This window comes from Canis lupus, chromosome 22, assembly GCF_048164855.1.
Source record: "Canis lupus baileyi chromosome 22, mCanLup2.hap1, whole genome shotgun sequence".
Taxonomy (NCBI): Eukaryota; Metazoa; Chordata; class Mammalia; order Carnivora; family Canidae; genus Canis; species Canis lupus.
The window spans coordinates 17474872-17500421 of NC_132859.1; the positions used below are offsets into that span (position 1 = coordinate 17474872).

General features: G+C 41.6%; 1 pseudogene; it reads right to left on the reverse strand.

The window, feature by feature from the left end:
* Positions 1–20067: 20067 nt before the first annotated feature.
* On the reverse strand, positions 20068–24675 carry LOC140614446 (small ubiquitin-related modifier 2 pseudogene; annotated as a pseudogene).
* Positions 24676–25550: the final 875 nt, after the last annotated feature.

Consider the following 25550-nt stretch of genomic DNA (forward strand, 5'->3'; position numbering starts at 1 on the left):
CGAGGAATACAACTAACTCATCTCTGGCACAATGGTTGTTAAGGTTCTCTGAACACCTGTTCTGGTTCAACTGTACTGTGTGTGTGTGTGTGTGTGTGTGTGTTTAATCATCTTTACAGAGCAGTGAAAAATCCACCTCTATGAGAAGGCTTTGCATTACATTGTGGTTCTTTGCACCACATTCCCACTCAGGGAAGTATGTAGAAATGAAATGACTCTTGCAATGGTCGTGAGAGTAGTGTATGGGAAGAAAAGTGTACACGGCACCAGACTTTCTTTTTTAAAAGTTAACTCAACATAAGGGGGCACCTGACTGGCTCAGTTGGTAGAATGTGCAACTCTTTTGGGCAGCCCGGGTGGCTCAGTGGTTTAGCGCCGCCTTCAACCCCGGGCGTGATCCTGGAGACCCGGGGTTGAGTTCCATGTCCGGCTCCCTGCATGGAGCCTGCTTCTCCCTCTGCCTGTGTCTCTGCCTCTCTCTCTCTTTCTCTGATGAATAAATAAATAAAATCTTTAAAAAAAAAAAAAAGAATATGCAACTCTCAATCTTGGAGTTGTGAGTTCAAGTCCCATGTTAGGCATAGAGATTAAAAAAATTAGGACATTATAATATTTCCTATTCAATGGTAGTTTTTATTTTTTATAGTAGTTTTTATTTTTTCTTAAGGTTTTTTTAATATATCACAGGCACCTGGGTGGCTCAGTTAAATGTCTGCCGTTGGCTCAGGTCATGATCCCGGGGTCCTGGGATGGAGCCCCACATCAGGCTTCATGCTCAGCAGCAATCCTGCTTCTCCTTCTCCCTCAGCCTGCCACTCTGCCTACTTGTGCTCTCCCTCTTGCTCACTCTCTATCAAATAAACAAATAAATCTTTAAAAAAAAAAAGACTTTTTGAATATATCATTTTTTAAAAGTTTTTTTTGTTTGTTTGTTTAAATAATCTCTACATGCAACGCAGGGCTAGAACTCACAAACTGGAGATCAAGAATTGCATGCTCTTCTGACTGAGCCAGCCAGGTGCCCCCTATTCAATAGTAGTGTTTAAACACAAATTCAAAATTATACAGTGGGTTCTTATAAATGATTTTCTCAAGGCACACATGGCTGGCTCAGTCCATGGAGCATGCCACTCTTTACCTCAGCGTTGTGATTTCGAGCCCCATGTTGAGTAAAGAAATTGCTTTTTTTAAAAATAACATCTAATAAATAAATAAATGAATCACTTAAGTTTTCCTAAGAGAGCAAAATGTGAAAGATCCGCCCATCTATTTTCACCTACAATAATTTATTGCCCATTGTTGTAGGCCAGGTACCCCAGAACATAGATTCTGAGACAAATTCATGTGTTGGTGGTTTATTGAGAAGTATGCTTAGAAACAATATCTGGAAGGGATGAGAGAAGCGATAATAGGCAATGTCTTGGGGAGCTCTGAAGCTAGAAGGGTCCTTCTAGCTTCCCTTGGGGAAGGGACTGTCCCAAATTAGGGGAAAGGGGACATATGTTTTTACTGCATAATAACCCCTCATCCAATGCAACTTGTCCCCAGGGAGGAGCTTAAATTTGGCAAAGCAGCTACAGGCAGCTGAGGGTAATGCCTCTAAAGGCACTGTGCATAAGTTGTCAGCAGGCAACATCCCTAGCAACTGTCTAAAGTACCTTGTCCTTTAAAAAAAAGCATGTGGATAACACCTCCACAGTATCCAGTACAACCCTATACTCCTATTCCCTTTTCCAGAAACAAAAACCATGTCATGTGTGTATATCGCTCTGGATCTATATTTTTAAACTCTTATACATATTATACATATATATTTTCATGCTCAGATATATATATTTTTTACTGCAATGATTCACAAGATATGCATTGTTCTATTGCTTTGTTCACGTATGTTGAAGATCTTTCTATTCAGGTACAAACAACTCTTTTTTGTTAACAACTGCATAATATTCCATATTGTGGATGTCGATTTTTTCAACTGTTTTTTTGACATCTATTGGAATAATCATATAGTCATCTTCAAGCTTATCTAATTATTTTTTAAGCTTATCTAATTATTTGAAGTAAAAATGCCTGAGCACAGCAAAGAACGTTTTATTTTATTTTATGTTTTTAAGTGAAGTCTATGCCCAATGGGACTCAAACTCACAACCTCAAGATTAGGAGTTGCATGCTCTACTGACTTGAGCCAGTCAGGCATCCCAAAGCAGAGGACATTTTAAAAAATGATCAGTAATGAGGAGAGTTGCCATATCAAATAGCAAATCATAGTAAAAGACAATAGTAATCAACACAATATGGTATCGTTGCACGAATACAAGTAGAAGAATGAAATAAATAGAAAGTCCAATAACAGACTTCATGTATATATAAATAAATATTTAGTTCATGATAAAGGTGCAGTGCATGGTATTGGGATCCTGAATATTTAGAAATTAAGTTACACTCTACCTTATACCTTATTCAAATAAAAATTCCAGACAGACTTAAAATTGCAATATAAAAATATCATAAAACTATTGGAAGATATGAAAATACACCATAAACTCAGGTTATAAAGGAAAGTTTTCCCCCTTTTTTTTTTTTTTAAGAGATTTTATTTATTTATTCATGAGAGACACAGAGTGAGAGAGGCAGAGACACAGGCAGAGGGAGAAGCAGGCTCCATGCAGGGAGCCTGACATGGGACTTGATCCTGGATCTCCAGGATCACGCCCTGGACTGAAAGTGGCGCTAAACCAGTGGGCCACCTGGGCTGCCCAAGGAAAGTTTTCCTAAGCATGAAATGAAACCCAGAAACCATGAAGGAAAAATTTGAATTCTTGTTGCATAAAATTTAAAAGCTTCTATGCACCTAACACACACATAAAAGCAATTATAAGACAAGTGAGAAATTAGAAAGATATATTTTAAGTGCATATAACCAGAGTGCCTGGGTGCCTCAGTTGGTTAAGAGTTGGACCTTTTTTTTTCCTAAGATTGATTGATTGATTGATTGATTGATTTATGACAGAGAAAGAGAGAGAAGCAGAGACACAGGCAGAGGGAGAAGCAGGCTCCATGCAGGGAACCCAATGTGGGACTCCATCCTGGGACTCCAGGATCACGCCCTGAGCTGAAAGCAGATGCTCAACCACAGAGCCACCCAGGTGTCCCAAGAGTTGGACTCTTAATTCCAGCTCAGGTCATGATCTCAGGGTCCTGAGATCCAGCCCAGTCTGCTAGGAACTGGGTGTGGAGCCTAAAATTCTCTCCTTCCATTTTCCTCTGCCACTACCCTAGTCCTTGCCCTCACAGGCATGCACTCACTCTCTCTCTAAAAAAGAAGGGGAAAGGGCAGCCTGGGTGGCTCAGTGGTTTAGCACCGCCTTCAGCCCAGGGCGTGACCCTGGAGACCGGGGATGGAGTCCCAGGTCCGGCTCCCTGCGAGGAGCCTGCTTCTCCCTCTGCCTGTGTCTCGGCCTCTCTTTCTCTCTGTGTCTCTCATGAATAAATAAATAAAATCTTAAAACAATAAAAAATAAATAAAAATAGGGAAAAAGCACATGTATTCATTCAAATCAATAATACACAGGATATATAATCAATAGAGATGAGACAGCGACAAATCATAAAATTATTAAAGATGTAACTTATAGAAGAGTTATGGGGCGCCTGGGTGGCTCAGTCAGTTAAGCATCTGCAATATAAAATTATAAAGTTATAAAATTCGGCTTATGTCATGATCTCCAAGTCCTGGGATTGAGCCCCACGTGGGGGACTCCCTCTCGGTGGGAGTCCGCTTCTCCCTCTCCCTCTGCCCCTTCCCCTGCTTGTGCTCTCTCTCTCTCTCTCTAATAAATCAACAAAATCTTTTTTAAAAAAGTTATAAACATCCAATACAGAAATAGAAAGTTACCCATCCAAAAAAAAAAAAAAAAAAAGAAAGTTACCCATCCTTACTAGTAATCACAAAAATGTGAATTAAAACAACATAAAATAAAAAAAATAAAAATAAAAATAAATAAATAAATAAATAAAATAAAACAACATAAAATAAAGATGGGGAAAGAGAATTTCAAGAATTTAAACATCAGGGACACCTGGGTGGCTCAGTGGTTTAGCGCCGCTTTCAGCCCAGGGCATGATCTTGGAGTCCCGAGATCGAGTCCTACATCAGGCTCCCTGCATGGAGCCTGCTTCTCCCTCTGTCTGTGTCTCTGCCTCTCTCTCTGTGTCTTTCATGAATAAATAAAGAAAATCTTAAAAAAAAAAAAGAACATCTTATGTGTGCATATTACTTTATTAAAAAAGCCAATTATGAAAAAAATAAAAATAAAAAAGCCAATTACGGTACATTCATGCTATAAAATACTAAACTGTAATTTATTTTTTTAAGATTTATTTATTGGTGGGGGCAGAGGAAGAGGGAAAGAGAGCTCTCAAGCAGACTCCCCACTGAATGCCAAGCATGCCCCTCAATCTCATAAGCCTGAGATCAGGACCTGAGCCAAAATCAAGAGTCAGCTGCTTAACCAGCTGAGCCTCTCCCACATCCCTAAACAGCAATTTGAAACAATGAGAACTGACACGGAAAAGTCTCCTCAATACATGTACAGTATTGGTGTAGTTTTGGAGTGTTGCTGGGATTTGGAGTCAACAGCCAAGGGAGAATTCTTAAGACATCTTTGGTGCAAAAAGGTGGTTTTATTAAAGCACGGGGACAGGACCCAAGGGCAGAGAGAGATGCACTGGGGTGATGAAGTGTGGCCTATTGTACACTTCCAAGCTGGAAGGGGGTTGGAGATAGCACAAGCCTGTATTTTGGAAACAAGATTTTCAGGACCTTGAGGGGGCTAGCTATTGTTGGGAAAGGTCATTTATTACTGTTTAGTAAAAACTCAGTCATGAGGCCCTTCAGATGTATATCGGTGGGTCATATGCTTGGAGGATGATTGCCAACATATATCTTGAGGGGTAGAGATAAAGGGAGTTTCCAATGGAATTTTTATATGTTAAAGTAGACTTACAGGATCCTGGGGGTCAGACGGCTAAGATAGTCTCTTGCCCTCAGCTTCATTCCTAGAGGAATGTCACTCTGCCTGTTTAAGGACCCATTAGTGGGCTACAGGGAGTGAGGGAATTTAATTTTTCCTTTTGCCTTTTTTTTTCCCCACATCAGTCTTAAGAAAAAAAGCCCCAAAACCCTGGTCATATGTTTAAATATACATATCCTCATTTAAACATATGTATGCATGGATGTATACACATACAATAAACTTTTATCAGTGACTGTAAATTTGGGAGGGCACGGGAATTCATCCTCGGGTAAAGTGGCACTTCCACTTCTTTTATCTATCATTCAGAGTGATTTGGAAATATTACAATGAGTCTACATTATTTTTGTGATTTAAAAAATAATTTCAAGGGACACCTGGGTGGCTCAGTGTTTGAGTGACTGCCTTCTGCTCAGGGCGTGATCCAGGGTGGGAATGGAGTCCCATGTTGGACTCCCTGCAGGGAGCCTGCTTCTCCCTCTGCCTGTGCCTCTGCCTGTGTGTGTGTGTCTCTCATGAATAAATAAATAAAATATTTTTTTAAAAATTCAAAAAGGAAAAGGTAATACTGACTGTAGGATAGTACAAAAAGATATAAAAAACCAGCTGTAATGCCAACATTTAAAAAAAATTTCTTGGGCAGCCCCAGTGGCTCAGCGGTTTAGCACCTGCCTTCAGCCCAGAGCCTGATCTTGGAGACCCGGGATAGAGTCCCATGTCAGGCTCCCTGCATGGAGCCTGCTTCTCCCTGTGCCTGTGTCTCTGCCTCTCTCTCTCTCTCTGTGTGTGTATCTCTCATTAATAAATAAATTTTAAAAATCTTTAAAAAAAGAAAAATTTCTTGGGACTCCTGGGTGGCTCAGCGGTTGAGTGTCTGCCTTTGGCTCAGGGCATGATCCCGGGGTGCGGGAATCGAATCCCATTTTGGGATCCCTGCATGGAGCCTGCTTCTTCCTCTGCTTATGTCTCTGCCTCTCTCTCTCTCTCTCTCTCTGAATAAATAAATAAAATCTTTTAAGAATAAATAAATAAAAATTTCTGTTTAAATTTTTATTTTTTTTTATTTTTTTATTTTTTATGTTTAAATTTTTAAAAGCAAACTCTACCCATAACGTGGGGCTTAGACTCATCAATCCAAGATCAAGAGTCCTAGGCTCTACCTACTGGGCCAGCCAGGCGCCCCTGTAACCTTTCATTAAAAGAAAATTTCTTTTAAGATTTTATTTTCAAGTATCTGTATACCCAATGTGGGACTGGAACTTGCAACCCCAAGATCTTCACCCACAGAGCCAGCCAGGTGCCCCCAACTGTCAACATTTTAATGTAAATCTTTTCAGCTCCTTTTCTCTGTGTAACTGATTTTTAAACCTAGTTGAGATACAGACTGAACAGTATTAAAATTCCATTTCTCTTTCTTTCTTTCTTCACTTTACCTTCCCCTAGAAGTTATCTAGTGTGGAATTCTCCCTCTCGCATTAAAGTTACTATTTTCATTCAGGTTCTGCTTCTGGGTGAAAGTCAAAGCCACTTGCTCAGGAAGGACCCTCCCCTGCTGATCACTAAGCCAGAAACTAGGGATCCTAGCCCCAAGGCACAGGAATGGCTTTAGATGACTTCGGGTCACGTGGTAAGCTAAAAGTACACTAACGTGCTGGGCTGAGGGCTGGGAGACCGGACTGGGAGGCTGAGAAGCCCCTGAGTATGACTGACTAGAAGGTTGGCAAGAACCAACCAAACACAATTAAAGGCAAGAAAGTATAGCCAAGGTGAGGTTCCGCACTACTGGAACCAGGACTCCACGCAGACTGAACTTTGCTCCCTTCATCCAGGTTGCAGGAGTTTCTGCTAATGCACTTTCTGCAGTGGGGAAACCTTCCACTTGAGCCTAGTTCAATGGGAAGAGTGCTTACTCAGACATCAAGAGTGAATCCACACTTGTGGCTCACTAAAGACCCTGGAACAACGCTCCTTTAGACTTAAACAATGACCAGCAGGAGCAGGCCAAGCATGGGCGTGGGTGTCAGTCAGAAAACTGTTCAGAGCATCCTTCTGGCCCCAGCTGCACCTGCGCAGAACTCGGTGAGCAGAAGCAACGTGGTGCGTGACCAAGTCCTGGCCTTACCGAGGCGATGGGAGGGGAGCCACCAGTTGCATTAGCATCTGAATATAATCTACTTGTAATCCTGCACAATATGGGATAAGAATCTATGGTTAAGTTTATAATCAGAGGAAATAAACATTTAGTATCAAAGAGTCAAGAAGGAGGCAGAAGAACTGATTAAAGAACAGAGAAGGAAGGTCATCAAGATTGTGAAGTATTTTAAAATCTCTTTCCAGTAACCATTTTGCGGTATATACATCTCAAATAATTATGTTGTACACTTGATTTTTCTTATGTTTATACTTTAAACAAATACCATATTATTTATCAATCATATCCCAATAAAACTGGGAAAAATTTTAAATGCAGTCCCTTTCTATAAAGTAAAATGGTCCTCTCCCCTTCCAATCTATATCCTAAAAGATTTTAGCAGTTTCTTTAGTATATATGCTTGCTGATTTGTAAACGAACACTATTGCAGTAAGGTTGTCTTTGGCATGGCCAAGGTCTTCAGGATTCAGTCTGTACATACCACCTTTTTATTTCTCTTCTACCACACATGAGTAGCTTCGTAAATGTTTGTGGTCAACAGCAAAGCTGTTGAGTTTCTGTTGTCAGTTCTGATCATTCTTCCCCAAGGAGTGGGTAAAAGGCACAAATAATCCAAAATAATCAACCCCATGAATGTATACATATATATATATATATATATATATATATATTTTTTTTTTTTTTTTTAGTAAGCTTTATGCCCAACATGGAGCTCAAGAGTGGCTTGCTAGCCAGGTGCCTCTCCATAAATATATCTGATTTTGAAGTATATTGTCATAATTTTATGACAAATTAGCCTTTATTTTTTAAAAGATTTTATTCATTTATTTGAGAGGGAGAGAGAGCCTGCACAAGTGCATGAGCAGGGGAAGTGGCAGAGGGCGAGGGAGAAGCAGACTCCCCACTAACCAGGGAACCCAACATGGGGCTCAATCCCAGGACCCCAAGATTATGACCGGAGCTAAAGGCAGCCGCTTAGCTGACTGAACCATCCAGGTGCCCCTAAATTAGCCTTTATTAGTAGTCCCCCAGCATGAATTAATTAGTTAATCTGGTAATCTGCCTTTTCACTAAAAAAGTTTGTAAGTGGTCCTAGAAGATCCTTTCAGTAGAAACTTCCTCGCATGCCATGGTGCATGTGACATAAAGTCTACCAAACAAATGCCCTCTTTTAGGGCTTCAACATTTGATCAAACTGAAATGAGGGGTATGGCCTTTGATCTCAGTGGGCTAAGAAATGGGGTAGAACTTTAAAGACCAAAGAGAACTTATTATCCATATGGTAGATTCAAAAAGAGATACTGTGATTCATTTAACATACATTTACTGAGCATGCATGGTGTCCCAGGCACTATACGAGATGTTTGCATATATTTATTTCATTGAACAGATGAGAATAAATCCAAAAACTGTCAAGCAATTTGCTCAAGGTCACACAATCAGACGAAAAGAGCTAGGTTTTGAGGAGCCTGCTTGGCTCAGTTGGAAGAGCTTGCAACTCTTGATCTCAGGATTGTGAGTTCAAGCCCATGTGGAGTGTAGAAATCATTTTTAAAATAAATAAATAAGCAAACTTTTAAAAATAAATAAATAAAAGGGCTGGGTTTCAAGCACCTTTGTCCTGACTCCAATTCTAGTGCTTTATTACTATTCCACGGTTGATCCCTAGGCTTGCCCACATCCAGTTTTAGGAGTGAATAGAAAGAAAAAAAAAATTCTTTTTAAAGAGATGAGGTTGACTTAAAAAGTAGAACAAACCTTATTTCAAAAAAGTGAATATTGGGATCCCTGGGTGGCGCAGCGGTTTAGCGCCTGCCTTTGGCCCAGGGCGCGATTCTGGAAATTCGGGATCGAATCCCACGTCGGGCTCCCGGTGCATGGAGCCTGCTTCTCCCTCTGCCTGTGTCTCTGCCTCTCTCTCTCTCTCTGTGTGACTATCATAAATAAATAAAATTAAAAAAAAAAAAAGATTCAAAAAAGTAAATACTAAAACTCATTTATAGTCCCTGAGAACACATCACCAGTAAGGGCAGAGCCTGGAAGGGAAGATTTCTTAGGAGAGCATGGGTGAGGACAGACATAAACTAACACACACATAACAGAGTCCCCCTCGATCAGAGGGGATGAAGTTCAAATAGCCAATAGAAAGCTGATGGTTGGGATCCCTGGGTGGCGCAGCGGTTTAGCGCCTGCCTTTGGCCGAGGGCGTGATCTTGGAGACTCGGGATCGAATCCCACATCAGGCTCCCGGTGCATGGAGCCTGCTTCTCCCTCTGCCTGTGTCTCTGCCTCTCCCTCTCTCTCTGTGTGACTATAATAAATGAATAATAAAAAAAAAATTAAAAAAAAAAAGAAAGCTGATGGTTGAGGTGTTTAGAATAAAGTAAACGTCTGACTCTTGGCTACAGGTGAAAGAAACCCAACTCAACTCACTTAGACAACCACAGAAAGAGCCTCAAGGGCAAGTGCAACTAACACTGGCTCTCTCTCTTCCTCTTCTTTCTCATGTCTGTACATCTCTCTGCATGTCAGCTCCACTCTCCTTCAGACAAGTTCCTACAAGTGAATTCAAGAATAGCTGCTGGCAGTTTCTAGACCACATCTCCCAACTACCCCACCCAAGAACTTCATTCCCCCTAATGCCAATTCAAACATCCTGGTGCAGAGTTGGAGGCTTAGAGATGGGGGTGGGAGAGGCAACCATTGGCTTTAATTATCCAGAAGAAATGGGAAGATTTGAGCCTGCAATTAAACAATTCAGTGTCCTCCGCGTGGAAGTGTAATTTTCAGTGGCCTCTGTTCTTTCTCGTGATAATTACATCGGTTCCACAAATCAGGAAAGATATGGATAAAACAGGAGGTTACTGAGCTCAACTGTATCTTTCATCTTAACAGCATCTTTCATATTAATAGCATCATTATTTTCATTTATGGGTGTGTTCTATTGATTAGCTTTTATGCCTATTAGTTCTTTTTTTTTTTTTTAAGATTTTGTTTATTTTTTCATAAGAGACAGAAAGAGGCAGAAGCAGAGGTAGAAGCTGGGACTCTATCCCAGGATCCTGGGATCACCATCTGAGCTGAAGGCAGATGCTTAACCAACTGAGCTACTCACCTATGCGTATTAGTTCTTGATGGATGATGACACATGGAAATTTGAGTATGTTGATAACTACCATAGATATTTTGGAAGATGTTTTTATTTTTCAGAACTCATCTTCTATTTCTGTTGTGTGGTTCATTAACAAAAATAATTCCAAAGACTTAAATATAACATTTCAGAATTGATTAAGCATTGTGTATCCCACTAGATAGATTCAACGTTTGCTTGCAAAAGAATTCACTAGAGCCCTAGATGTGCATTGTTTTCCTTACTTAGCACAGAAAAAAAAAAAGAGGGGGAGCCCCAACTGGGGTGGAAGGCCTGGATTGACTCCTTGCCTTATCACATACTCTGTGACCTTGGGTAGGTCCTTTGTCATTTAAGTTTCCGTGTCATTCTCCCTGAAATGGACAATAGTTCCTACTTTACAGGGGTATTAGGAGGAGTAGAGATAACAGATGTCTAGCACAGGGTATGGGAGGTTTAATAAATAGTGCTTATTGATTTTGGCCAAAGCCACATGCTACAGATGCCCCAAAATCCTTATCCCAGTTTGGGAGGACTCAGCCATGCTCCACTACACATTTGCCTGCTCAGGTTACACAGAAAGCAATCTCTAGTTTATAGGGATCTTTCCTCTCTGAGCCCAAATTGCCCTACACAGCTCATGGTCCACTTGATCTTCCTATTACTCTGCCATGGAATATATCTTACATGGTTAACTCAGACCATGAACTCCCACATTGTTCACATGTTTCACCATCGGTTGCCAAACTGACCTCATTTCCTACCAAGCTAACTTCATTTCCGTTTTTGATAGGGTTACTAAACTGGATGGGTTCCGAGAATACTGCTGACACAGTATATCTGGATTCTGCAAAGGGGATGATAAGGTCCCGTGGTCTCTCTGTGGCCAGAAGGGCCAAAAAAAGTAATAGGGTAGATAGCAGAAGTCATAACTGCTATGAAGCCCATTCACTCATTTACAATGCAAATACTTACTGAGGGCCTATGTGGGGCACTGAATAAGGCTCTATGGGCAGAAGAGAACAAAGCAGACAAGACTTTTGGAACTTAAAAAAAAAAAAAAAGACTTTTGGAACTTACATTCTAATGATGGGGAAAGAGACAATGAACATACAAATCATCTGGAAATTTCTAAAGCTAAGTGTCACTGAGAAAATAGCATGACTTGGGGGAGAAGAGGGCTGCTCCTTTAGGTATAGTATTCTAGTGATCAAAAGACTGAGGAGCAGGGGTGCCTGGCTAGCTCAGTCCGTGGGACATGCAACTTCTGATGTCAGGATTGTGAGTTCAAGCCCCACCTTAAGCATAGACTTTACTTAAAAAAAAAAAAGAAAGAAAGAAAAAAGATGAAGAATAAGGAGCCAGCTGTGTGAACTTTTGAAGCTATATCACTAGGCAGAGGAAACAGCAAATGCAAAGCCCCTTGTAGAAAATGTGTTTGGTATATTTAAGGTTTTTTAAGGTTTGGGAAAGAAGAGCAGGTCCTAGAAGCTCAAATGAAATGAGAAAGGCACAGATGGACAAGGAGGGGACCCTCTTGTTAACAGCCTCCCAGATGATGTTCCCCAGAGGAGTTTTGCATGGCTGCACCTCTAGATCCCCTCAGCCCTCCAATCAGCAAAAGCAGGACCCTGGGCAACCTGATACCCTCCCTACCATCATCACTTTGGACTGCAAAAGTTCCATCTACTTGTCTGTGTTCTGTGCACAAATTATAATTTCCTTTGTGTTCCTTGAAGTAGAAATTTGGGAAATGCTAATGTAGGTTTTTGTGAATCATGGTAAACACTTTACATTTTAACTCCTGTATAATTTCAAGGAACAAAATTAGAGCCATTGCCTAAAAACTGCATAGAAAGACATGTGCTTCAAAAAAGAAAAAAAAAGAAAGAAAGACGTGCTTCAAAACAAGGAGGAATTTTAAAAATTAGCAGAACCATCTAATGATAGAATGAGTTGCCTCAAAAAATAGTCTGGTAGAAGGAAGAAAATATACATATTAGGTAGGAATACTAAATATCATAAAGATGCCAATTCACAATAAATAAATCTATACATTTAACATAACCAGGATTAAAACATCAAGTTTTTGGGAGGGTCTAGGTGGCTCAGTCAGTTGGCCATCCAACTTTTGATATTGGCTCAGATCCTGATCTCAGGGTCCTGGGATCTAGCCCTGCACTGGCTTGTCCCTCTCCCTCCTTCTCTCCCTTTTGCTCTCTTGTTTGCTTCCAATCTCTGTCTCAAATAAATAAATACAATCTTTTTTAAAAATCAAGTTTTTTAAACTAGACAATTTTATTTATTTATTTACTTATTTATTTTTAATAGGAATGTTTATACCAGCATCTTTAAAAGATTTTTATTTATTTATTCATGAGAGACACATAGAAGGAGGCAGAGACACAGGAGAGGGAGAAGCAGGCTCCATGCAGGAAGCCCAATGTGGGACTTGATCCCAGGACTCTAGGATCACGCCCTGGGCCGAAGGCAGATGCTCAACCGCTGAGCCACCCAGGCATCCCAATTTTTATTTATTTTTAAGTTTTTATTTATCTTTAGTAATTCCCACACCCAGTATGGGACTTGAACTCACAACCCTGAGATCAAGAGTCACATGCTCTTCTGACTATTCCAGACTGGTATCTCCTAATTAGACAACTTTTTTTTTTTTTTTTTTTTTTTTTTTTTTTTTTACAATAGTCACACACACGGGGGGGGCGGGGGGCAGAGACACAGGCAGAGAGAGAAGCAGGCTCCATGCACCTGGAGCCGGATGTGGGATTCGATCCCGGGTCTCCAGGATCGCGCCCTGAGCCAAAGGCAGGCACCAAACCGCTGCGCCACCCAGGGATCCCCTAGACAACTTTTTTTTTTAAGATTTCATTTATTTATTCATGAGAGTCAGAAAGAGACAGAGATATAGGCAAAGGGGGAAGTAGACTCCCTGCGGGGAGCCGGATGCCGGACTCAATCCCAGGACCCTAGGATTATGACCTGAGCCAAAGGCAGGCCACCCAGGCACCCCTCTCCTTTTTTAAAGATTTTATTTATTCTAACTAGATAATTTTTAAGACTTAGGAAATACCAAAAAATAATTCTAAAAAAAAAAAAAAAGAGAGAGAGAGAGAGAGACACTACCTCTTCTAAATATCAAACATATTAAACATAGAACAATTAAAACAGTACAGGGTGGCTCAGTCAGTTAAGCATCTGCCTTCAGCTCAGGTCATGATCTCAAGGTCCTGGAATGGAGCCCCGCACCAGGTTCCCTGCTCAGTGGGGAGCCTACTTCTACCTCTCCCTCTGCCCCTCCCCTGTGCTCCTGCAGGCTTTCTCTCTATTCCCCTCTCTCTCAAATAAATAAAATCTTAAAAAAAAAAAAAAAGAATAATTAAAACAATACAGAATAGGGATGTGACTAGTCAGAACATGAAACAAAATTAAACAATCAAAAACATATATATGCAAAATTATACCTACAATTTTTACAAATTTAGTTTATTATAAAGATAGTAGTCTGGGAGTGCCTGGGTGGCTCCGTTGGGTAAGTGTCCAACTCTTGATTTCAGCTCAGGTCCTGATCTCAGCTCAGGTCCTGATCTCAGGGTTGTGAGATTGAGCCTAATATCTGGCTCCCCATTAAGTGCGGAGTCTGCTTAGGATTTTCTCTCTCCTCTCCCTCTGTCCCTCCTCCCACCCACTCTCCCTCTCTCTCTCTTTTTCAAACATATAAATCTATAAAAAAATAAAAATATATATAGTATTCTGAGGGTGAGACTCTGGCTGGTTCATTCCATAGTGCGCAGGACTCTTGAATCTCAGAGTGGTGAGTTCAAGTCCCACATTGGGTGTGGAGCCTATTTGAAAAACAAGAGTATTCTAAATCAATTGGGGAAAGATGGATATTCAAGGGTTTGCCTGTGTGGCTCAGAGGCTGAGTGTCCGCCTTCGGCTCAGGGTGTGATCCTGGGGTCCTGGGATGGAGTCCCACATCAAGCTCCCCACAGGGAGCCTGCTTCTCCCTCTGCCTATGTCTTTGTCTCTCTGTGTCTCTCATGAATAAGTAAATAAAATCTTTTTAAAAAGATGGATATTCAATAAAAGGTTTGGGAAAAATGAAGAGCAACCTGGAAAACAATAAAATTGGATCACCATCTTGTACTTTTTCTTTTTCATCTTGTACTTTATGGCAAAATAAATTCTAGATAGAGGAAAGGCTGAAATGTGAAAAGAGAAAGAACAAAGGTACCAGAAGAAAACACAGAATTTCGATATATATAGGATCTTGCTGTGGACAAGCCTTCCTCGAAATGGTAAAACAGCACTCAAAAAAATAAATAAGAAGCTTTAGAAGAAAATACTAATAAACCCCATCTTTTTTACCCCAGCTGTATTAAACTATGATTGAAAATCAAAATTGTGGGCTGCCTAGGTGGCTTAGTCGGTTAAGCATCTGCCTTCAGCTCAGGTCATGATCCCAGGGTCCTCCTCACTGTTCTTTTTTTTTTTTTTTTTTAATTTTTATTTATTTATAATAGTCACACACAGAGAGAGGCAGAGACATAGGCAGAGGGAGAAGCAGGCTCCATGCAGGGAGCCCGACATGGGATTCGATCCTGGGTCTCCAGGATCCTGCCCTGGGCCAAAGGCAGGCGCTTAACCGCTGCACCACCCAGGGATCCCCTCCTCACTGTTCTTATATCTGTTACTACGTGTTCCACTGTTATAGATTCCACATAGGGTGAGATCATATAGTATTTGTCTTTTTGTATTAAATTAAACTAATTAAAAATGTATACACTATAGAGGTGGCTGGATGGCTCATTTAGGTGTCCAACTCTTGATCTCAGCCAGGTCTTGATCTTAGGGTCGTGAGTTCAAGCTTTGTGTTGGGCTCCATGCCCACCATATATATAATATGTATATTTTAATAATATAATAATAAAAATAATATGATATAAACACATTTAAAATCTAGATTTGGAGAAGAAAATCAACAAAAAGTAAAAATATATATGTAAGGGATATAAATAGGCCACACATAGAAAATATGTGTAGAAAAATAAATACAAATGGCCCTCATATATATGAAAGGATACTCAACTTCATTCATAATAAAAGAAGTGCAATGGGGATCCCTGGGTGGCTCAGCGGTTTAACACCTGCCTTCGGTCCAGGGCGTGATCCTGGAGACCCAGCATCCAGTCCCAGTCAGGCTCCCTGAGTGGAGCCTGCTTCTCCCTCTGCCTGTGTCTCTGCATCTCTCTCTCTCTCTCTCTCTGTGTGTGTCTCTCACGAATAAATAAATAAAATCTTAAAAAGGTTTTTAAAAAATCTTTAAAAAATAAAAATAAATAAATAAAAGTAATTAATATCCAGGACACCAGGGTGGCTCAGTGGGTTAAGCATCCAACTCTTTTTTTTTTTTTTTTTTTTTTTAGCATCCAACTCTTGATTTCACCTGACGTCATGACCTCGAGGTGCTGGGATGAAGCCCCACATCAGGCTCTGCACTCAGGGCAGTCTGCTTGTCCTTCTAGCTCTGCTCCCCACGCTCTTGAGGGCGCACTGCTTGAGGGCACATACTTGCGCATGTGCACTCTCTCTTTCTCCCTAAAATAAATAAATAAAATATTTTTAAAAGAAACAAAGAGGGACGCCTGGGTGGCTCCGTGGTTGAGCATTTGCCTTCATCTCAGGGCATGATCCTGGAGTCCCCAGATCGAGTCCCACATCGGTCTCCCTGCATAAAGCCTGCTTCTCCCTCTCTCTGTGTCTCTCATAAATAAATAAATAAATAAAATATTTAAAAATAAAAATAGGGATCCCTGGGTGGCGCAGCGGTTTGGCGCCTGCCTTTGGCCCAGGGCGCGATCCTGGAGACCCGGGATCGAATCGCACGTCGGGCTCCCGGTGCATGGAGCCTGCTTCTCCCTCTGCCTGTGTCTCTGCCTCTCTCTCTCTGTGACTATCATAAATAAAAAAAATTAAAAAAAAATAAAAATTAAAAAAATCAAAATAAATAAGATAAAAAGTCGTTAATATCCTGGTAACTGCATGTGGGAAAAATACTCTCATAATTGAAGAAAGGAATGCAAATTGATACCACGTTTACTGAGGGCAACTGGCAATGTCTATCAAAATCACAAACACAGGGATCCCTGGGTGGCGCAGCGGTTTAGCGCCTGCCTTTGGCCCAGGGCGTGATCCTGGAGACCCGGGATCGAGTCCCACGTCGGGCTCCCGGTGCATGGAGCCTGCTTCTCCCTCTGCCTATGTCTCTGCTCCCCCCCCCCCCCCCCCGTGACTACCATAAATAAATTAAAAAAAAAAAATCACAAACACAGGACACCTGGGTGGCTCAGTGGTTGAGTGTTTGACTTTGGCTCAGATTGTGATCCCAGAGTCCCCAGATCCTGGGATAGAGTCCCACTTCCGGCTCCCTACAGGGAGCCTGCTTTTCCCTCTGCCCATGTCTCTGCCTCTCTCTCTCTATCTCTGTCTCTCATGCATGAATAAATAAAATAAAATATTAAAAAAAAAAGTCACAAACACATCTGCCCTTTGATCCAGAAGTTCTGCCATTAGATATTTATCTTACAAATTTGCCTACCTACATGAAAAAAAGATATGTAATCGAAATGAAAAAAAAAAATGATTCATTGCAGCCTCATTTATTTTTTATTTTTTTAATTTTTTTGGCAGCCTTGTTTATAATAACAAGGTTGGAAACACCAAAATATTCATAAATAGATTTAATAAATTAGGATATATCTGTACAATGAAATGCTATGCACCAATTCAAAGGAACAAAACACCTCTAAGTAATGATATGGTATAATGTCTAAGATATGTTATTACAGGGAAAATATTGTATATTGTATACTAACACTAATGTTAAAAAAAAGAATATTAAGGAACACTTGGTTGGCTTAGTTGGTAGAGTTTTGACTCTTGATCTTAGGTTGTGAGTTCAAGCCCCACATTGGGTGTAAAGCTTACTTTAAAAAGGAAAAAATTTAAAAAAAAATTGACGTATGTGCATCTCTGGAAGGCTACACTTAACAGTGGTTGCCTCTGGAGAGGAGAAATGAGGTGCTGGGATGGGGATAGAAGAAGAGAGACTTTCTCTTCTTCTTCTTTTTTTTTTTCAAGGTTTTATTTATTGGCAGGCTGGGTGGCTCAGGGGTTTAGCACTGCCTTTGGCTCAGGTCATGATCCTGGGGTCCCAGGATCAAGTCCCATATCCAGCTCCCTGCATGGAGCCTGCTTCTCCCCTCTGCCTGTGTCTCTGCCTCTCTCTGTCTCTCATGAATAAATAAATAAAATCTTTAAAAAATAATAAATAAATAAATAAATAAATAAATAAATAAATAAATAAATATAAAAGAATTAATAGTAAGTTCTTCCCCAGAGAAGTGTTGGTACAGAGCTGAAAAGATTATTTTCATTGTACTTTGCAGGGAGAGTTCCATGTTGGTAGGGAATTTCAGACCAGATACCAGCCTTTAGTAAAAAAAAAAAATTTCTTAGTTCTGTGATCTTTGACTCTGTGCAGACTTGCTTTATTGCTCCAATTGGATTATAAACTCCTTAAGGACAGGGAGTCTGAATTTTGCTCTTTAAAAAAATGCCCATCATCCTTTAAAAGCACAAAGGTATATATACTTGCCAAAAAAAAGAATGCAGGGACATCTGTTTCTTCACAGCTGACATAGTACAGAATCAGTGCCCAGAGCTGTAGGTCACATATTGTTGTTCTAACCTTCCATATCACAAAGAGAAATGTAATACCATTTTCCTGGTAAAGAAGGTTCAGTCAGCACATTTTGGTTTTGGAGTGGTAAAACATTAGTTTATTTGTTCAAAGTTAATGGACCAAGAAGAGTTGATCAGTACATTGCCAGGATGTCAATTTACACAACACCAACAACTGCAGATCTGGTGACTAGGACCTTTCCCTGGGCACCCACTTAGGTTCTCTAATTAGTTATCATTGATCCCTCGAGCATGAATCTTGACCTTGATAAATGTGTACTGAATGAATGAATGCAATAACATATAAATACATGCCCAAATGAGTAGACAAATTATTGGATAAACAGATGCCTAAATACATGAATTAATTAATTAATGAAACATTTTCTCATGGGGCAGACAGACATACTATATGTGTCAGGGACACTGATCTTGCCCTTACTAAACGACTTAGAAAGTAGAAACAGAGGTGCCTGGGTGGCCCAATCACTTAAGCATCCAACTCTTGATTTCGGCTCAGGTTGTGATCTCAGGGTTATGGGATAAAAGCCCCTGTTGGGATCCGCACTCAGCACAGAGTCTGCTTGTCCCTCTCCCTCTGCTCCTCCACCTGCTTACTCATTCTCTCTCTCTCTTAAATAAGAAAATTCTTTTTTAAAAAAAAAAGTAGAAATAGACACAAAGAGGGGTACCTGGGTGTTTGAGTCCATTAAGTGTCTGTCTTCAGCTCAGGTCATAATCCCAGAGTCCTGGGGTCGAGCTCAGCAGGGAGTCTGCTTCTCCCTCCCCTTCTGCCCCTCCCCCCTGCACACTTACACACACTCTCTCTCAAATAGATATATATATATATATATATTTTTTTTTTTTTTTAATTTATGATAGTCACAGAGAGAGAGAGAGGCAGAGACATAAGCAGAGGGAGAAGCAGGCTCCATGCACCGGGAGCCTGATGTGGGATTCGATCCTGGGTCTCCAGGATCGCGCCCTGGGCCAAAGGCAGGCGCCAAACCGCTGCGCCACCCAGGGATCCCAAATATTTTTTTTTTTAAAGAAATAGGGGCAGACCCGGTGGCTCAGCGGTTTAGCGCCGCCTTTAGCCTAGGGCTTGATCCTGGAGACCCAGGATCGAGTCCCACATCGGGCTCCCTGCGTGGAGCCTGCTTCTCCCTCTGCCTGTCTCTCTCTCTCTGTCTGTCTGTCTCTCATGAATAAATAAATAAAATCTTTAAAAAATAAATAAATAAAAATTAAAAAAGAAATAGACACAAAGAGCCCAAGACTGGGTTCTTCTTGCCAAAAGTGGCCCCACCTCCTGGTCAGTGCCCAAGAGTGCACCCAACCAAGCAGAGCACAGAGCACAGGGTCAGAACCACACATACCCAGATGGACCCCTGCCAAGGAACCTTTTATTCGTCTTCAGGGCCAAGATACAGCTGCTATTCAAAGAAATAGCTACCTAAGTCCCCTGATTAAAAAATTGGTTTCCCCTGTTATTTGACCTTTATGATTCCAGATATTTTATGCCTGATTTTTTTTTCACACCAGGAAACATGTATATGTCAAAGTGTGATCCTGACCATGTTTGTGTGTGCGTATGTGTGTGCCACTTAATATGTCTCCCCCCATGTACATATACCCTAGAGCAACAGAAAATAGCAATTACAGCTCAAAAGCTAGAAGGTGCAAAAGATTGAAGTGGTCAAGATATAAGACTACAAGGATGCTTGGGTGGCTCAGAGCTAAAATAGCAAACCTACCCTCCACCCACTTCTTTCGGGTTCTAATCTCCCTTCCCTGCTTTTTCTCCACAGTACATGTTATATATTCATGTTTGTCTGAATTTCTCCTGAAAAAATTCTAACAGGCATCCTTACTCCTTGTGAATAATTCTTTACACATAGTAGGTACTCAATAAATATCTGTTTAATAACTTTTTAAAAGAATTTATTTATTTATTTATTTATTTATTTATGAGAGACACACGGAGAGAGGCAGAGACATAGGCAGAGGGAGAAGCAGGCTCCCTGTGGGGACCCCAATGGGGGACTGGATCCCAGGACCCCGAGATCACTACCTGAGCCAAAGGCAGATGCTCAACCACTGAGCCACCCAGGTGTTCCAATAACTTTTTTTAAAGAACAAGAAGTTTATACAACAAGACACTTGAAGGAAGAACTACCTAGGTTTCATTTCTTTTTTTTTTTTAAGATTTTTTTTTTTTACCTTATTTATTTGAGAGAGAGAAATAGAGCAAGAGAGAGCATGAGCAGAGGGAGAGGCAGAGGGAGAAACAGGTTCCCTGCTGAGCAGGGAGCCCAATGGAGGATCCTGGGATCCTGACCTGAGCTGAAGGCAGACGCTTAACCGACTGAGCCACCTGCCCCTAGTTTTCATTTCTTTTCGAGTAATTTATTCCTACTTAAAGACAGAATGCCCTACATGTAACAGTTACATACAAAAATGTTATAAAATCGTCCTTGGTTTTACATTGATAAATGAAAAACATTAAAATTCTCCATTTGAACAAGGTATGCAAGGCTTTTTATGCTGTCCTTTTTTGTTAAACAGTGAAAGGAAAATAACTTACTGGCATATAAATGAGTATGCCATTAATGGAGTAAGGGGGTATTTTCATAGAACCAGTATTTTTTTTTTTAAGATTTTATTTATTTATTCTTGAGAGACAGAGAGAGAGGCAGGCTCCACCCAGGGAGCCCGATGTGGGACTCGTTCCCAGGACTCCAGGATCACACCCTGGGCCAAAGGCAAGTGCTAAACCACTGAGCCACCTGGGCTGTCCCATAGAACCAGTATTTTCCTCTATCCCATCTCCATTTGATGTCCATCGAAACACACTACTGGCCATTTAGTTTAAAAAAATGTAATGTGCTATGTACAAACACAATTACTTTATGTACAACAAAGGAATAGGGAAGAGGAAAATGATAGAATAGAGAAAACTATACCATATTAATCCGGATGGTTCCGGTGGAACCAAGTTTTGCTTTTCTCATTGAGAATGTCTTCTTAGTCTGGAAGAACAAAGTTCTGGAGTAAAGTAGCAGGTCCCCTTTTGCTTTTTTTTAAAGATTTTATTTTTAAGGGATCTCTACACCAACACAGGTTTGGGGCTTGAACTCACACCCCTGAGATCAACAGTTGAATGTTCTACCAACTGAGCCATATGCCCCTCACTTTCCCTTTGTAATACACAGCCTTCTGTCTGCATCTGGAAAACATCTAGTATGTCTTCATCTTCCATTTCCAAATGTGCAGGTGTGTCTGTTCTATTGATTGGCTGCCCATCAAAACAGAATCTGATCTGCCTCATTGACAAACCTTGCTGTTTACAGTGGGCTTTCACAAGTTTACTAGGAGATGTATACCTCTTAATCTTACACTGCCTGCTGGACCATCCTGCCCACCACCTTTAAATTAATAGATCCTTGTTCTCAGTCTTGATTCCTTATTTGGGCCTTTCATCAGCCATGGAGAGTGCCGGAGTCTCCTCAGGGGCCGCTTCACAAGAGGCACCGATCCATACAAAAGAAGCACAAGGTAGCACCAGGAGTGGCAGACAGAGGAGGTGGCCAAGGTGAAGGAGGGAGAGCTAAATGACATATTTAACAGTGAAAATTAGAACAAACCACAAAAAAAAAAAAAAGTAATAACGATTAGGCACATTTTGGCATAGTCATTTGATTGACTATTGTGTAGTCATTACAAATGTAATTATGATGATTATATCAACTTGGAAAATAAATATCCTGTTAAGGGGGAAAGCAAAATGCAAAATGCAGGTGTGGTGCCTTGTTGCAATCATGGCCCCAAGGAACCACACTGGTTGTATCTGGATTTCATGAAGTCCTCACTCACAAAGATTCTGGATTTGGCCATGTGACTCGCTTTGGACAATGGGACATTAACAAATGATGAGTCAGACTGCAGCTTGAAAATCAGTTGCACTGGGGTCTTAATCTTTCTCTTTTGCTGCTTTTGGAACCCTACCACCCATGTAACATGCTGGAAATATATACCCAAGCCCATAGCCAGCTCCCAACATATGAATGAGGTCATATTATATCATCCAGCCCCAGCTGAACCACCGGAAGACTACACTGGCATAAATGACCCTAGTTAACAATAATAGAAGGATACCTGGATTGCTCAGCGGTTAAACTCAGCTTTCAGCTCAGGGCCTGATGCTAGAGTTCAAGGATCCAGTCCCAAATCGGGTTCCCTGAGAGGAGGCTGCTTCTCCCTCTGCATGTCTCTGCCTCTCTCTCTGTCTCTCATGAATAAATAAAATCTTAAAAAAAAAAAGAAGAAGAAAAAGAAATGCTCAGTTGATTCCCATCCAACTTGATGACTCACAGAATTGCAAGCAAGTAAAAGGGTTGTAGTGTTAAGCACTAAGTTTTGAGTAGTTTGATATAATTCCTACTTTGTTAAAAAAAAAAAAAGTGTGGGTATGTAGAAGGAAAGTAGCAAAGCTGTTTACACAGAAAAGACCTCACAGCAATCCTGTGACAAAAGAAACTCAGGTGAAGAAATCTGTTCACTCTGTATAACTTGACCTGACTCCACCTACCAGCAGAGATCAACATATATCCTAGAGAAAAAGTTATTTATTTTTTATGTATTACTATTTTTAAATATTTTATTTATTTATCCACGAGAGACAGAGAGAGAGGCAGAGACACAGACATAGGGTCCTCCCTCGCAGGGAGCCCCATGCAGGACTCAATCCTCAGGACCAGGATCATGCCCTGAGCGGAAGGTAGACACTCAACCACTGAGCCACCCACGCAACCCGAGAAAAAGTTATTTAAACAGTAACAACAAAAATAAACGCACAAATGAGTAGAGAGGTTCTGTTTAGAGGGATGAAAAAAATTTGGAAATCATGGTGCTGGTTGTATAACATTGTGGTTTTAATTAACATCACAGAATTTGTATATCTTAAAATGGTTAAGGGGCGCCTGGCTGGCTCAGTCGGTGAAACATGCAACTCTTGGTCTCAGGATTGTGAGTTCGAAACCCAACACTACAGTAGGTGTAGAGACTGCTTAAAAATAAAATCTTTAGGGGCAGCCCCGATGGCTCAACGGTTTAGCGCCGCCTAGGGCTCAGGGCGTGATCCTGGAGACCCGGGACCGAGTCTCATGTCTGGCTCCCTGCATGGAGCCTGCTTCTCCCTCTGCCTGTGTCTCTGCCTCTCTCTCTCTCTCCTCTCTGTGTATTCTCATGAATAAATAAATAAAATCTTAAAAAAAATCTTTAGAGAAGAAAATAGAATGGCTAATTTCATGATGTATATATGTTACCGCAAAACAAACACAAAACCATCTAATCAAAGTCACCTATTAAGAACCTCCTCCCCTGCATGGGACTCTAACATGCTGCTTCAGGGGCTGCTCAGGCACCATGAACTAACAGTCCATACAGCGGGTCAGTATGTGCCCAGGGCATTTTCTGTTTCCATACAGACTTAGGATGAGTGATGCAGTCGGGTCCTGCCATCCTTTCAACTACCATGAACGTCAGGATGGGGTGGTGGGCTTTACTTCCTCAAAGAAACCAGCCCACTGTTGCCGGGTCCCCGCACAGCTCCTAGCTCTCTCCCATGAGGCATCAAGGTGCAGGATGCATTTACAGCCACACCCATAACCAAGAATTCTCGTTTCAAAACGCCCTGCCCTTCCCTGCCTCCTGTAGCAAGATGTGACATTCACCACCGTAATCTGGCATTGCCCCTTCGCCTTCCACTCTAAGCCAACCCTGGTTTTATTTTATTTTTTTTTAAGATTTATTTATTTATTTATGATAGACAGAGAGAGAGAGAGGCAGAGACACAGGCAGCGGGAGAAGCAGGCTCCATGCAGGGAGCCCCCAACGTGGGACTCGATCCGGAGACTCCATGATCGCGCCCTGGGCCAAAGGCAGGCGCCAAACTGCTGAGCCACCCAGGGATCCCCCAACCCTGGTTTTAAACAACTCTATGAAATCAAGCGAAGGGTGGCAAAGCTGGCAGGAACTTCTGGGGAGAGGAAGGGAAGGCAATTTAAAACAGCATTTCATGCTCAGTCTCCATGCAAATGAGCCCTTCTGGCAGGTTCAGGGCTTCCTTGGTGTCCCGTATGGGACTGGGATCCCTCTTTAGCATGGTCACTAGCCCTCTCACAGGAAGGTGTTTGCTGAGTGCCTTCCTACAGGCTCTCTCTTTAATCCTAAACTTGGACCTGCTGGGACTGACTCATCCCTCCCTTGCGGCACCGATACTCAGTATCAGGGCACAGCAGCTGCTGCAAAATCCCCGCCTGGCCCGGAGCTCACTCTCCTCCTCCCTTGAATCTACTGTAGCCCAGTCCTCGCTGCCTACCTCAGGTTTTTCCAGTGCCTGGCCAATCCAGCACTGAGGTTTTATTTTTTTGCTCTCCTGCACCAGCAAGTATGTGTTACTCATTCCTCGTAGGCTGGTCTTCAGCTCTTCTTTCTGAGAGGTACTTTCCCTCTGCTCCAGGGTCCTGGTAATTACCCCTTCTAACTCAATTACACGACCTTATTTTTTTCCCACTTCCTCTTTCCTTCCATTGTTATGCAGAGGGAGGGGAGGCTGCTGAGCGTGCAAGGAGAACTGGATTAGGTAGCCGAGTATCTCAGCAGCTCTCTTCCTGGTTCGGCCTCAGCGCTGGAGGTCTCACTTCTAAAGCCCCACACCCGCTCCCCGCTGGCTCCCCGCCTGCAAAACCCCCGAATGCAAGAGAAATCAATTAAGGGTGCCTTAGCGGGGGTGACAAAAGGGGAAGCTCTGGGAGAATGCGAAGGTGATAGTACCGTAGGAGAGGAAAAGGTTTCCCTCGACCCTCCCAGGGTCCCTGGCTTGGTCAGAAACTGAAACTGACAAAGTCAGATGAACAGGAGAAAAGCATATACGGTTTTCAAAAATGTTTACATATACGTGAGAGCCTTCCAAGAGAATGAGGACCTCAAGAAGTGACCAGAGCAGGAAGGTTTTATACCTTTTAGGGAAATAAAAGTTTGTGAACAATTGACAAGACAAGGGGGTTTGGGCTAGGGGTAGTAAACGGTGAAGAAGTAACTAGGAAGATAATGGTTAGCTTAACACGGCTTGTTTACACAGCCTTCTCCGGCCTAAATCCTCTGTCCCTGCTAACAAGAATGTCCTGCTTCCTCCTGGTACAGGGAGGGTGCCTTTCACAGGGGAGTTTTATGACCTGTTTCAGGGAAGAAAGTGGGGGAGGTCAGAGTGACCCTCCTGCTTCTTGGCTTTTACAAATTCCTTCAGCTAGGGGCATCTGGTTGGTCTCTGCATTAGAGCCAGTGGCTCTTGATCTCCTGGTTGTAGGTTTGAGCCCCACATTGGGAGTAGAGATTACTTAAAAATAAGATCTTTAAAAAAAATTCTTTCAGCTTAAGATAAATATTGAATAAATGAGGGTGCCCTGTT